Source organism: Vulpes vulpes, chromosome 3 (assembly GCF_048418805.1).
Source record: "Vulpes vulpes isolate BD-2025 chromosome 3, VulVul3, whole genome shotgun sequence".
Lineage (NCBI taxonomy): Eukaryota > Metazoa > Chordata > Mammalia > Carnivora > Canidae > Vulpes > Vulpes vulpes.
The window spans coordinates 11,847,073-11,859,169 of NC_132782.1; the positions used below are offsets into that span (position 1 = coordinate 11,847,073).

Below are 12,097 nucleotides of genomic sequence, written 5' to 3' on the forward strand. Positions count from 1 at the left end.
GGTGGAGAGTTGCTTTGAAAAAAAAACCCACATGTGAAACATGAGTGGGCATCCAATTACACACTATTTTAGTTTAAAATGAGAGGGGATGGTGGTGGGAAATACTCACAAAAAGATATCTGTCATGCAGACTCTTCAATTCTTTCATTTTATATTTTCTTTCTTTTTCCCTCCTTAATGAATGAGAGGAAAATAAATCTTTGGCGTTCCAAGGAAGTGATTCTGAAGTGGAACCTCCATCAGATCATCTAGAACGACTGTCCACCAACATTATATTAAAGGCAGTAAATAAGGTTGTTCCTAAGGCTCTGAAAGCCAGAGCTTCTGTCAGTGGCCATGACTGAGGCTCATCATGGTTTGGACACTGCAGCTGAAACCTCAAGACTTATGCACTGAGCAACAATGAAGATATTGTACAATCAACTAGGATTACAGTGAAGAAAAACAAAGTGCTTTCAGATTGTAAAAGAAAATGATCATCACGAGGAAAGGGAAGTCACTGTTGGATTTAAAAGGCAACCAGAGAAAAATAAAAACAAAAATAAATATAAAACATCAGCACCCTACCCCAGAGGATGTTAAAATCACAAAGAAAATTTTCCAAAGGAAATCTAAGAAGCTCACAGATGAAAAAGCATTCACACAATCCATTTTAGCATGTGCACTCTGCTAAATGGTCTGCAAAATTAGAAAAAGAAACTGATTCATTGTCGAGGTGCATTATCTGAGAGAGTACACAGTGTCCAGAAATTCTGTTGCTTCTTTCATCAGAATCAATGTGAGGTTTGCATTAGTAGCGATGGTGAAGTTATTTTATAAGAAGAAGGAAGAGGAGGAGGAGGAGAGAGAGGAGGGGGGCAGGGGAGAGGAGGAAGGGAAGAAAAGAAAGCTAGAGAAGGAGTATCAAGCCAAGAAGCAAAAGAGAGGGTCAACAATGTTTATTTCCGAACGCTTATTGAAATATAATGAAGTGTGTTCTTTCTCCTTCAACTAAGATATAAAAGTTAAAAATCTCCAGGACTCCAGAAAGAGATTGTTTCTGCAAACGATGCACATTTTAAATACCATTCAATAGCCATTGTTGAGGGACACCTGGGTGGCTCAGTGGTTGAGCATCTGCCTTCGCTCAGGTTGTGACCCAGGGTCTGGGGATCGAGTCCCCACATTGGGCTCCCTGCAGGGAGCCTGCCTCTCCCTCTGCCTGTGTCTCTGCCCCCCTCTCTCTCTGTGTCTCTCATGAATAAATAAAATCTTAAAAAAAAAAAAAAGCTATTTTTGAAATCTGGCTCATGAAAAACTTGCCAGAGGGCAGGGGCAAAACAGGCGAAGGGAGCAGAAGATACAGGCTTCCAGTTCTGCAATGAAAAAGTCACGGGGATGAAAGTTACAGCACAGGGAACATAGTCCGCGGCATTGACCAGTCCTGTGTGGTGACAGATTGTAGCTACACTTGTGGTGAACATAGTCTAGACTTGTCCAATCACTATGTCCTATATCTGAAGCTAATACAACACTGTGTCTCAACTATTCTTCAGTACAAAAACAAAAACAGTCAAAAAAGCTGCAGTTACACATTTCATGAGGCAAAGGGCATGAGGCTCCCCAGTTAGGTGTGCAGTATCTTGCCACTGTTTTGTTTCAGGTACACCTGAGTCAAGATTTGCAACAGGGGTTCTTGTCCTTTTATGTCCCATTACACCTGATGCAAATATTATTCTCCTAGCAGTAACAGGCACCACTACAGTAATCATGAATCCTTTCAGAGAAGTTGATGTTAAGTGTTAGAACTTTTTAGTGGGAAACTGAGAAGGGGCTGCAGCTTTAAACATGTTGCTCAGGAGCTTCTGATAGGACACCCAGGTGTTGTAAGCCTTTCCCCTTTTGAGTATCACCAATCTTCTCAAAGGTTATAAACTCCTTTCCCTCTTAAGAATAACTGATCTTTGAATGAAGATAAAGAATTCACTTTTTTTTTTTTCTCCATGCCAGGTTAACAAGCTTCAAAACATGTTATGTATATGTTGGATTCACCAACGGCCTTCACTAACCCACATTTGGTAGGGCTTGAACTTTGAGATATATATATATATATATTTTTTTTTCTTATAGCAATGAAAGACTTATACCTATCCATCACTTCGTTGTGATCACCAGCAGAAGAAAGTTGTCTGGGACTAAGGGTATAGACAGGCCATGGGATAGAATAAAGTTTCACTTTGGCCTCTCCGTTCAGCAATTCTAACCAAAGCTAATATACCACAGATCAAAGTCATATGTTTACAGCGATATTAATGACAACCTCCGTTCTAAGTAAATTATCTGGGACTTTCATTCAGATGTTTGGATCTTAGGAAGATGAAGGAAGCAGTCAGGCGAGCCTTGGCTGTGACGACATTCCTTAGCATCACTAGCACCTGAAACAACTAGCTTTGGGAGCCACTTAAGTCTTTAAGTGCTTAATGACTATTTTTCTATCCCAATGATCGAAAAACTGTACAAAAAAGTAATCTCCTTATAGATAGGCATCGCATCCCACCAGTGGATCCTGTAGTAGGCATCTTCTTCTTTAGGATCAAAGCATTCCTTCCCCAGCTGCCAGGACCCTGGCTGCTGCTGGCTCACAGCTAAGCCCTTTTTTTGGGGAATTATCCTTGGCCTAAGATATATCTCTTACTGGAGTCGGGGGAGGGATGGCCTGCACACAATGCAGGGCCAAGAGGAGGGTGGAGCAAGTGAGCAACTGGCCTTGGCGTTCAATTTAAGGGGGAGCCACAAAACTCAGTAGTCAAGTAATATCTTAATGTGCTATTTTTAAAAATAACAAATATAAAGCATCCACGATGATCAACTATCACAATTTTAAATAAAGACAGCATGGGTAACAACCAATTTCTCCTTTTGCCTGAGGCTGCAATATGGCTCCACACAGCATTCTTACTGATCCCATCCTCAATATGTTCGATATTTTGTTCATTGTGGACATTGTATTAATTTAGATTTTGAAAAATAGTGCATTAAAATATTTATCTTGGTTACTGAGTTTTTTGGCACCCCTAAATTTTGTCCTTGAGCAGAGTGACTCCCCTACCTCACCCTAGTCCCAGTCCTGGCAGGTGGTACCATTGCTTGGCTCATTTGCCCTATAGAGAGAGGGACAATGTTGGAGGGCCATCCCATCGAGAGTCCCTGTAGGACTGGCTGAAGCCTTTCTTGTGACTTCATTGAGGTCCAATCCTTCTTCCCTCATTACCTTCCCAGGGTTATTCCAAAGAACACCCCTATAGGCGAGTCTCTGTTTCTGCATGTGTTTCTCCTAAAACATCCCCATAGAAGAGAGGTGAAAATCAAAACTCAGAGAAGCTGTGGACTTGCCCAGGTTCTCACAGTTCCTAAGAGGTGGGGATGAGAACCCAGGAATGTCTCTAACTGGAAGCCAGTGTTCCTCTTTGTAACATCCTATAGACTAGGATCAGAATTTGGGACTATTGTCAAATAGCCAAAGGTCAAGCCCAGACACCAACAATCCCCATGCATTTACCTAACAGTGAAAGCAATCCTCTGATTATGTCAGACCCTGCAGAGGATAGAATAATACCCGCCCCACCTGGCCCACCTTCCAACAAAGGTAACTACATCCCAATCCCCAGAACCAATGAATATGTTAATTGACTCGGGAAAATAGATTTTTCAGATGTGATTACATCAAGGATCTTGAGATGGGCAGATTATACTGCATTTCCAGGTGGGTCCTATATAATAATTATAAGGGTCCTTTTTAGGGAAAGAGATGTGACGATAGAAGCAGAGGACAGAGGGGTGTGACCATGAGCCAAAGAAGAATGCAGGCATCCTCTAGAATCTGGAAAAGTCAGGGAACCGATTCTCCCCTAGAGCCTCCAAAAGAAACAAGGTTCTCCTTCCACCTTGATTTTAGCTCCATAAGACCCATTTGGACTTCTGACCTCCAGAAGTTTGAGAATATAAGTTTGTGCTCTTTTAAGCCACTCGGTTTGTGGTAATCTGTTATGGCAGCACTAGAAAAGGAAAATGATCCCAAAGGCAGCATCTTTGACCCCACGTCACGGCACTGGTCACATCACGCAGAGTTGGAATGAATCCCTAACAGAAATCTGACAGAACCAGCAGAGGAATTTAACAGTAACTTCTCTGTTGTGTTATATGAAAAAAAAATTTTTTTTTAAAGAACATGGATATGTGGAAGGATTGATGATCTTGTTCTGGCTCCAGATGGTCATGTTCTCCTAATGACAGATGGAAGTCTAGGACAGGCGGGCTCATCTACATGGGAGGAGGAGAGAAATGATTAATACGAGGAGGCCAGCAAGATCCAAGATCTCTTTGAAGCACGCTTTTTTTGCTTTTCAGATTCTTCACTAATTCTCTTTGAACTGTGAATATTGTTATGTTCCCAATATTTTATCATAGGACCAACTACTCTGTTTTTCCTCTCTCTCCTTGCTGCAACTAAAGAGTTTAGAGTTGTAGCTTCTCTTGCACTTAGACGAAGGTAGGCATTCTTTGTTGTTCCTGTCGATTAGATATTGGGTCTGGTGTGCCATCCGTTTTATTATAAAAAAGCTGAATATATTAAGGAGGCTTTTATTTGTTTGTTTGTTTGTTAAAACTCCTTATAAGGAAGAGGACAAAATACTTCTGCTAGAAGCCAAAACAAGAGAAGGTGGGGCCCAAGAACATATCTTAAACGGAAACAGAAAACAGTAGGGCTTCCCTACAGGGAAGAAAGGGGTGCTGTCATTGGGATGGACAAGAAAAAGGGAGAGGAAAGTACCGTGTGTCTGTAAACCAGGGCTGAGACAGGGAGGAAAAGGGGTCAGGGGAGGTGGTGATATCGGAGTAGATGGGACCTCGAGCAAGCTTGCCATGATGTTCTCACCTCAGGTGTGTCCCAGCACGATGTGGAACTGCCACCAGTAGCCCCGTAGGAGCAATCCTCACTGGCAAGTATTAGCTTTTATCTAAATAAGCATCACACCAGTGAGAATGGGGAAAATTAACAAGACAGGAAACAACAAATGTTGGAGAGGATGCGGAGAAAGGGGAACCCTCCTGCACTGTTGGTGGGAATGTGAACTGGTGCAGCCACTCTGGAAAACTGTGTGGAGGTTCCTCAAAGAGTTAAAAATAGACCTGCCCTACGACCCAGCAATTGCACTGTTGGGGATTTACCCCAAAGATACAGATGCAATGAAATGCCGGGACACCTGCACCCCGATGTTTACAGCAGCAATGTCCACAATAGCCAAACTGTGGAAGGAGCTTCGACATCCATCAACAGATGAATGGATAAAGAAGATGTGGTCTGTATACACAATGGAATATTCCTCAGCCATTAGAAACGACAAATACCCACTATTTGCTTCGATGTGGAGGGACCTGGAGGGTATTATGCTGAGTGAAATAAGTCAATCGGAGAAGGACAAACATTATATGGTCTCATTCATTTGGGGAATATAAAAATTAGTGAAAGGGAATAAAGGGAAAGGAGAGAAAATGAGTGAAAATATCAGTGAGGGTGACAAAACATATGAGACTCCTAACTCTGGGAAATCAACAAGGGGTGGTGGAAAGGGAGGTGGGCGGGGGGGTGGGGGTGACTGGGTGATGGGCACTGAGGCTGGCACTTGGTGGGATGAGCCCTGGGTGTTATGCTATATGTTGGCAAATTGAACTCCAAGAAGAAAGAAAACTTTGCTAGCATCCCCAAAAGGCCAAATAAATAAATAAATAAATAGGCATCTCCTGACATTGACGGGAGCCCAAGAAAAGGGGGTTGGAGTCCTGGACACTTGACGGGATGGCATCAACAAATCCTTGGGAGTTGAACGCAACCAGCCGAGCGTTGTTACCCTCCCAGGATCTGTCTTTCACCTGAGCTGGGATAATGTTTAATGGCCTCCTTGTACATGATAATAACATGTAAATATAAGGGCTCAAAGGTCTTGTTACAGCTCAACATCTTCTTTGAAACAGCTTGTTAATCAATATGGAGGAGCACTGGTCATTATGGCTCCTTTCCCCTGATTTGGAAAAGGATAGGCCCGGACCGTTGTGAAGCCAGGAGACTGTCAGCAAGGCAGGCCCCTCTGAACTCCCAGCTAGCACTGAAGTGGTGCAGCACCCCGGTATGTCCCAGTTGGGTTTTTCTAGACATCTGGGAGAAAGAAAACAGATGGGAGAATTATGACTTTGGACAAATAATTTACCACGTTAAAAATTATGGTATCAGTGAAACTTGAGTAATTTTTCCCATTATTTAACTGAAGTTTGTGCTTTTTCATGTAGTTGGTCAGTGATACTAGTGCCTGCGTGCCTTTTTAATTTTTATTTATTTTCTTTTCTCTTTTTAAAAAGATTTTATTTATTTATTCATGAGAGACACACAGAGAGAGGCAGAGACACAGGCAGAGGGAGAAGCAGGCTCCCTGCAGGGAGCCCCATGTGGGACTCGATCCCAGGACCTCGGGATTATGACCTGAGCTGAAGGCAGATGCTCAACCGCTGAGGCGCCCAGGTGCCCCTGCTTGAGTGCCTTGAAAAAATATATATTGTATTAAATACTGTGGAGGAAGATGTGCAGAAAAGGTCAGAGGGCATGCTTATACTGGAGCCTCTGGGCTGCTTGCCCAGAACTTTCTGTTCCAAAGAGGTAGGCATGGGTACCTGTTTCACTGGGCAGCCTCTCTCGTGGCCAGAGTGGGAGAGAGGTGGGGCCAACGGGCCGCACATCCGTCCCTGCAGGTGGCTAAACCCCTAACACGGAAGCAGTGAAATGTCCGTGAGAAATGAAGAGCATGTCCTCCCTGTTTGAGCTGCTTCTTTTGTCTGGCACAGATGTCTCCAGTGAACATTGTTGAATGACATGAATTAGCAAATGGAGGCTAGAAGGATGAATGAATACAGACATGCAGAACACAGCAGAGGCAAAGGGCAGAGTCCTGCCCACAATCCAGGCCCTGCTTCCAGGTTTTTCCTGCCTCCAGCTCCAGGGCTGACCTTGGTAGCCCTCCATGAGTTCCTAGGAACCTCCCGTCTACCTTGGGCCATTCTGTGTTGGTTTCTGTTGTAAATTGTAACCACTAGGGACACCTGGGTGGCTCAGTGGTTGAGCGTCTGCCTTTGGCTCAGGTCGTGATCCCAGAGTCCAGGGATTGAGTCCCACATGAGACTTCCCCACAGGGAGCCTGCTTCTCCCTCTGCCTGTGTCTCTGTCTCTATGTGTCTTTCATGAATAAATAAAATCTTTAAGAAACTTGTAATCATTCATAATGGGGGAGTTTAGAGTCTACTTTGTGACGAACATGAAAAAAATCTATAGCACTTATTCTCCCTCTTTATATATGTGTATATTTATATGAATGTACATGTGTGCATGTGGGTGTGTGTATAGTATCATGTACATACATGTCTCTCCAAATGAACCAGATAAATCAGCATCCCTGAGCTCTCTTCCTTATATGTAAAATGAAGGGATTAGATTAAATGATTTGAATTTTTAAGAGGTAATGCTTTCTAGGAATTATGCCAATGATTTGTATAGAAGGTATAACGTTGCCAGAAAACAGTGCCCAAGACAGGCACTTTGGAAATTCTTATATTTTCCGTGTTGTGTCATTGCTGAATACAGTTGGGCGGCTCTTTTGGAAGTGCATTCCGAGGTGGTCGCACATTATTTTAACTCCCTCCACCGAGGCAGCCCTCCAGTCTGATGAAAAGGTGACTGAGGGTGCTGGTAACACCAGTTTGGGCAGAAGGCAAAATTTGGCTGTAAAATAGCAGTGAGGTTTCCCCTGAACCGGCCCTGGAGGCAGACCCCAGGGCGTGCCACGTTGAGACAGAAGGAAGGAATCATCCGTGACAATGCGGTGCCAGATTGGAAGGTCTGGAGGGGGGATAACCTGCAGCAGTCGCTCACACGTGGCTGCCCTCCTTTAGGATGGGACCTCGGTGTCCCTCTCACATTAAAGCACAGGGCTGGGCCTGTACCATGTGGTCAATAGGCACTGGGTAATTAGGCCAAATTCATAGTGACAGCCATGGGTGTTTGAACTTTTATTAGTGTCAGGTGCTTGGCATGTATTTTCTTACTTCACACTGTTGACAATCTTCTTTTAACTCCCATTTCAAACATTAGGAAAGAGGGACTCCAAGAACTTAAGCAACTTGTCCCAAACCCCACTGCTAGAAAAGTGGCAGAGGATGTGAAGCCAGGTTGCCTGACTCCAGAGCCCCCCATGCTCTCCTGCCTCCCCCTTCTCAGCCACAATTGGAGGCAAAAGAGAAGGGCGTCTGGCCCTCTGCGGGATTTGACCTCGCGGTTGTAAAGACCCTCCGTTACCTAATACTGATCTGAGCTGCCCCGTTCTCCCGAAGAGCACTGTGAGTGCCTAGAAAATAAAGTGAGAGGATCGTAAATAAAGGGTCCAAAACACTGTGCATAAAAATATTTTCACCGTGCGAAGCTACGTGCATTTCTAGCTGTTGTTTTTGACTTTGTATTTCCAGAATGCCTTTAGGGGCAGCGCATCTGCTCTAATGCTCCCGTGTACGTGTCTCGGGGTCCCTGTGGGTGTTACTGGCACAACGTTACTGCCCCCCCTTCTCCCACAGGCCTGAAGTTAGGGCAATCCTGCCACCCACTGAAGCTCGCCGCTGGAAAGCTAATAGCTTTGGCAAAACAGCAGAGGGGTTGGCTATTTATTTATTATTTATTTATTTTTTCAAGTCAGTGTGGGGGAAAGGGACTGGGACAGGTTCCTCCCAGACGCCTGGTTTCTAGCCCGCACGCCCGCGATCCCAGCGCTCCCGCGCCCCGGGAGGACCCGCCGCGGCGCCTGCCCGCGTCGCTATGGCAACGAGGCTCCGCGGGCCGGCGCCGTCGTCGAGCAGGACGGGCTTTTAGAACTTGCGGGGAAAGTGCGCTTTCATGTAGGAGGAAGGGAAAGGCGAGCGGCTTAATTAACGTGCCCCAGTTTAACCTGGGGGTACGGGCCCTTCCACGGTCGCAGCAGAGCGCGCGCAGCTCCGTTAGGAGACTGAGGCATCAAAGGGGGGGGGCATTTCTCTGTCGCGTGTGAAGTGTACAAAGTGGGCAGACAGGCAGGGACGGGCTGTGTTGGAGCCTCTGCGACAGGTTTTTCACTTTATAAAACCGTCTCGGCTGGAGAGGGCAGAGAAGCACCGCGCCCCTCCCGCATCCGCAGAGGCGGCCTGGGTGATGCGTTGCTAGGCAACGGCGCGCAGGCCCCGGGCGCCTGGAAATGCGCGCGGCCGACCTGGGGGGCCCCTGCACGCGGGGAAATAGCTACAAAACGTGAAATAAAGACTCCGGGCCATGCATCGAACTTACTCAAGCCAAGACCGGGATTCACTTCATGAAAAACGGCAACAGTATGCAAAAAATAGTAGGTTGAGGGGAAAAACGGTGCTAGTGGCTGTAAATCCAGAAACTTGTATTTTGAATAATCTAGGAAGCAACCCTTCCCGTGTTTTTGGAGACGTTGGTAACCGCCACGGAAACTATCACAGCAAAGGGTCTGCAAATATGTTATGTTTAAATAACGTAAGGGCAAACAAAAGAGAAACCAGTTTACGATAATGAGACCTGCTACATCTTTTTTTTTTTCCCCCCCATGAAAAGCTCAAGTCTCAGTCCTCAGCACCTGATGTTTTTGCTTAAGCTCCAGAGTCTCCCATTCTCTTTCCTGCCACTCCGTCATTAATGTGACACTGGCTGGTGGGAGAAGGGATGGCATTTATTTTGCAAGTAGATGAATATTTGGAGGGAAATTGCAAAGCTGGTTTATGGAGCAAAACGTACTCTAAAAAAAAAAGGTACTCTAGTCAGCAATAAATTATTTAGCTTGATTTTAAAAATACCTCGTACCACTGCAAAATGCTCATGGCGACACGTTATGATAGGTTGTTAAATTTATCAACATTAAAATCAATCAAAATTGGTGGTGCTCAGGAAGGCAGGGGACTGCAAATCCATCTTCAGGTCTTTCAGTAGTTTTTTTTTTTTTTTTTTGGTCATGAGTTTTGGGTGAACCAACTCTGAAACTATTTTAGATGGATTATAGGATTGAAGAAATGAACAAATATGTCGAGGTTGTTGGGACTCGGGGTATCACTGTTGAAGAAGGGATGTACAAATGAAGACTAGGGGAAAGCAAGAAAAAATCCAAAATAAACCAGAATCAGACAAATGGACGTCATTTTGTGATTTCTGAAATATGGGAGTACAGGTGTGCGCATGTGTACCCTATGTGTATGCATATACATATGTACGTGTACATATACATGCGTGTTTTTTATTTGTTCAGTGTTTACATTTCTTTTTATTTTTTTAAAGATTTTATTTATTTATTCATGAGAGACACACAGAGAGAGGCAGAACACAGGCAGAGGGAGAAGCAGGCTCCATGCAGGGAGCCTGACACGGGACTTGATCCCGGGTCTTCAGGATCACACCCCGGGGCTGAAGGTGGCACTAAACTGGTGAGCCACCAGGGATGCCCAATTTCTTTTTATTTAAAAAAAATTTTTTTTAAAGATTTTATTTGGGAGAATGAGCAAGGGGAGGGGAGGAGGAGAGAGAGAGCACAAGCATGGGGAGGTGCAGAGGGAGAAGTAGACTCCCTGTGGAGCAGGGACCTGGACGTGGGGCTGGATCCCAGGATCTTGACCTGAGCTGAAGGCAAATGCTTCGCTGACTGAGCCATCCAGGTGCCCTTAAATTTCTTTTTAAAAGTTTTTTTTACTGGAGAAAGAGAAAGAGTGGGCAGGGAGAGGGGCGGAGGGAGAGGGAGAGAATCTCAAAGACTCCCGGCCTAACAGAGCCTAACATGGAGCTCTATCTCACACCCCTGAGATTGTGACCTGAGCCCAAAGAGCCAGATGCTTAACCAACTGTGCACCCCGCCCAGGTGCCCCTGCTCCAAGTGTTTAGAAGCAATTTATCCTAGTAGCAGTGAGCACTTAGCAGTAAGATCTTGATCTCTAATACCATTCCTTCACTAAAGTGAACCATGGCTCCTCAGAGAAACTGCTGATTGCAGGCCTGGGGCAGGATAATTAGAAGTTTAACCTAGGACATTTTGTTATGCTAGAAAGTAGGGAAGTACTTAAAAAAAAAAAAAAAAAAAAAAGACAGGGACATGTCACAAGGCCACAGGAGCCAGTGTAAAGCAGCTCCTGCTGGCAAAATCTGAAACAATTTGAGCACCAAAATAGGGACATTAATGACTTATGAGTCATTGGGGGGGAAAAAGAATTCATAAATAATAGTCCATAAATAATAGATTAATTCATAAAAAGTAAAATATAATAATAAATAAGAAAGGGAGGGGCTCTTGCTTGCAGTAGAATGCTGAGGGCTGGCTGGTTGGTACATGTGGAGGAAGTGCTGATGATAGACTAGACAGTCTTTTATAACCATCACGGTAAAGAGGCAATCGGGCAAGAATCATGCTAATCTAGGGGATATTTTTGAAGAAGAGTAGACTATTTGTATGATCTAGAAGTATCTTCTCACAGATTGGGTACTAGTTACAAGGGAAAAAACAAGGTCAGAGTGGGAAAATTTGGCTGGGGAATCAAAATAGATGTCACCAATGAGGACCGATGGACATTGTGTGCTTCCAGAAGATACCCTGAGGACAAGGCATTGCTTATATAGTATTATGGCCAGGTATGCTCAGTGTAAATCTAATCATGAGGAAATATCAGATAATCCCCAAAGGGGGAACAACTCTACAAAAGAAAAGGAAGGGCTGGATGACTGCATCCTTCAAACCTGGCTGTGTTACAAAAGACTGTGGGAATTGGCCCAGATTGGACAAGACTAAAGACACCTGACAAGCAATGCAGTCCCTGATCCCAGAGTGGAACCGGACGGGATGACAAGGATGCTATAAAGGGTGTTATGGGATCAACTGACAGTCAAGTGGGAGATTACAAGTATTGTTATCTATTTTAAATTTACTGAAGTTCACAACTGTACTGTGACTGGAGAACATCCCTATTCCTGGGAAACCCCCAAGAAAGTACTTAGGAG

The 12,097-nt window shown here is 44.6% G+C and overlaps 1 protein-coding gene across 1 annotated transcript in view; it reads right to left on the minus strand.

Annotated features, from left to right (window-relative positions):
• The window catches only part of GALNT3 (polypeptide N-acetylgalactosaminyltransferase 3), a 95,568-nt gene extending 95,164 nt beyond the window's left edge, over positions 1 to 404 (minus strand). Inside the window, exon 1 of the mRNA XM_025994125.2 lies at positions 110 to 404. The gene's annotated coding sequence lies outside the window, so the exon portion shown is untranslated. The remainder of the gene's footprint in view (positions 1 to 109) is intronic.
• Between the last annotated feature and the right edge of the window lie 11,693 nt (positions 405 to 12,097).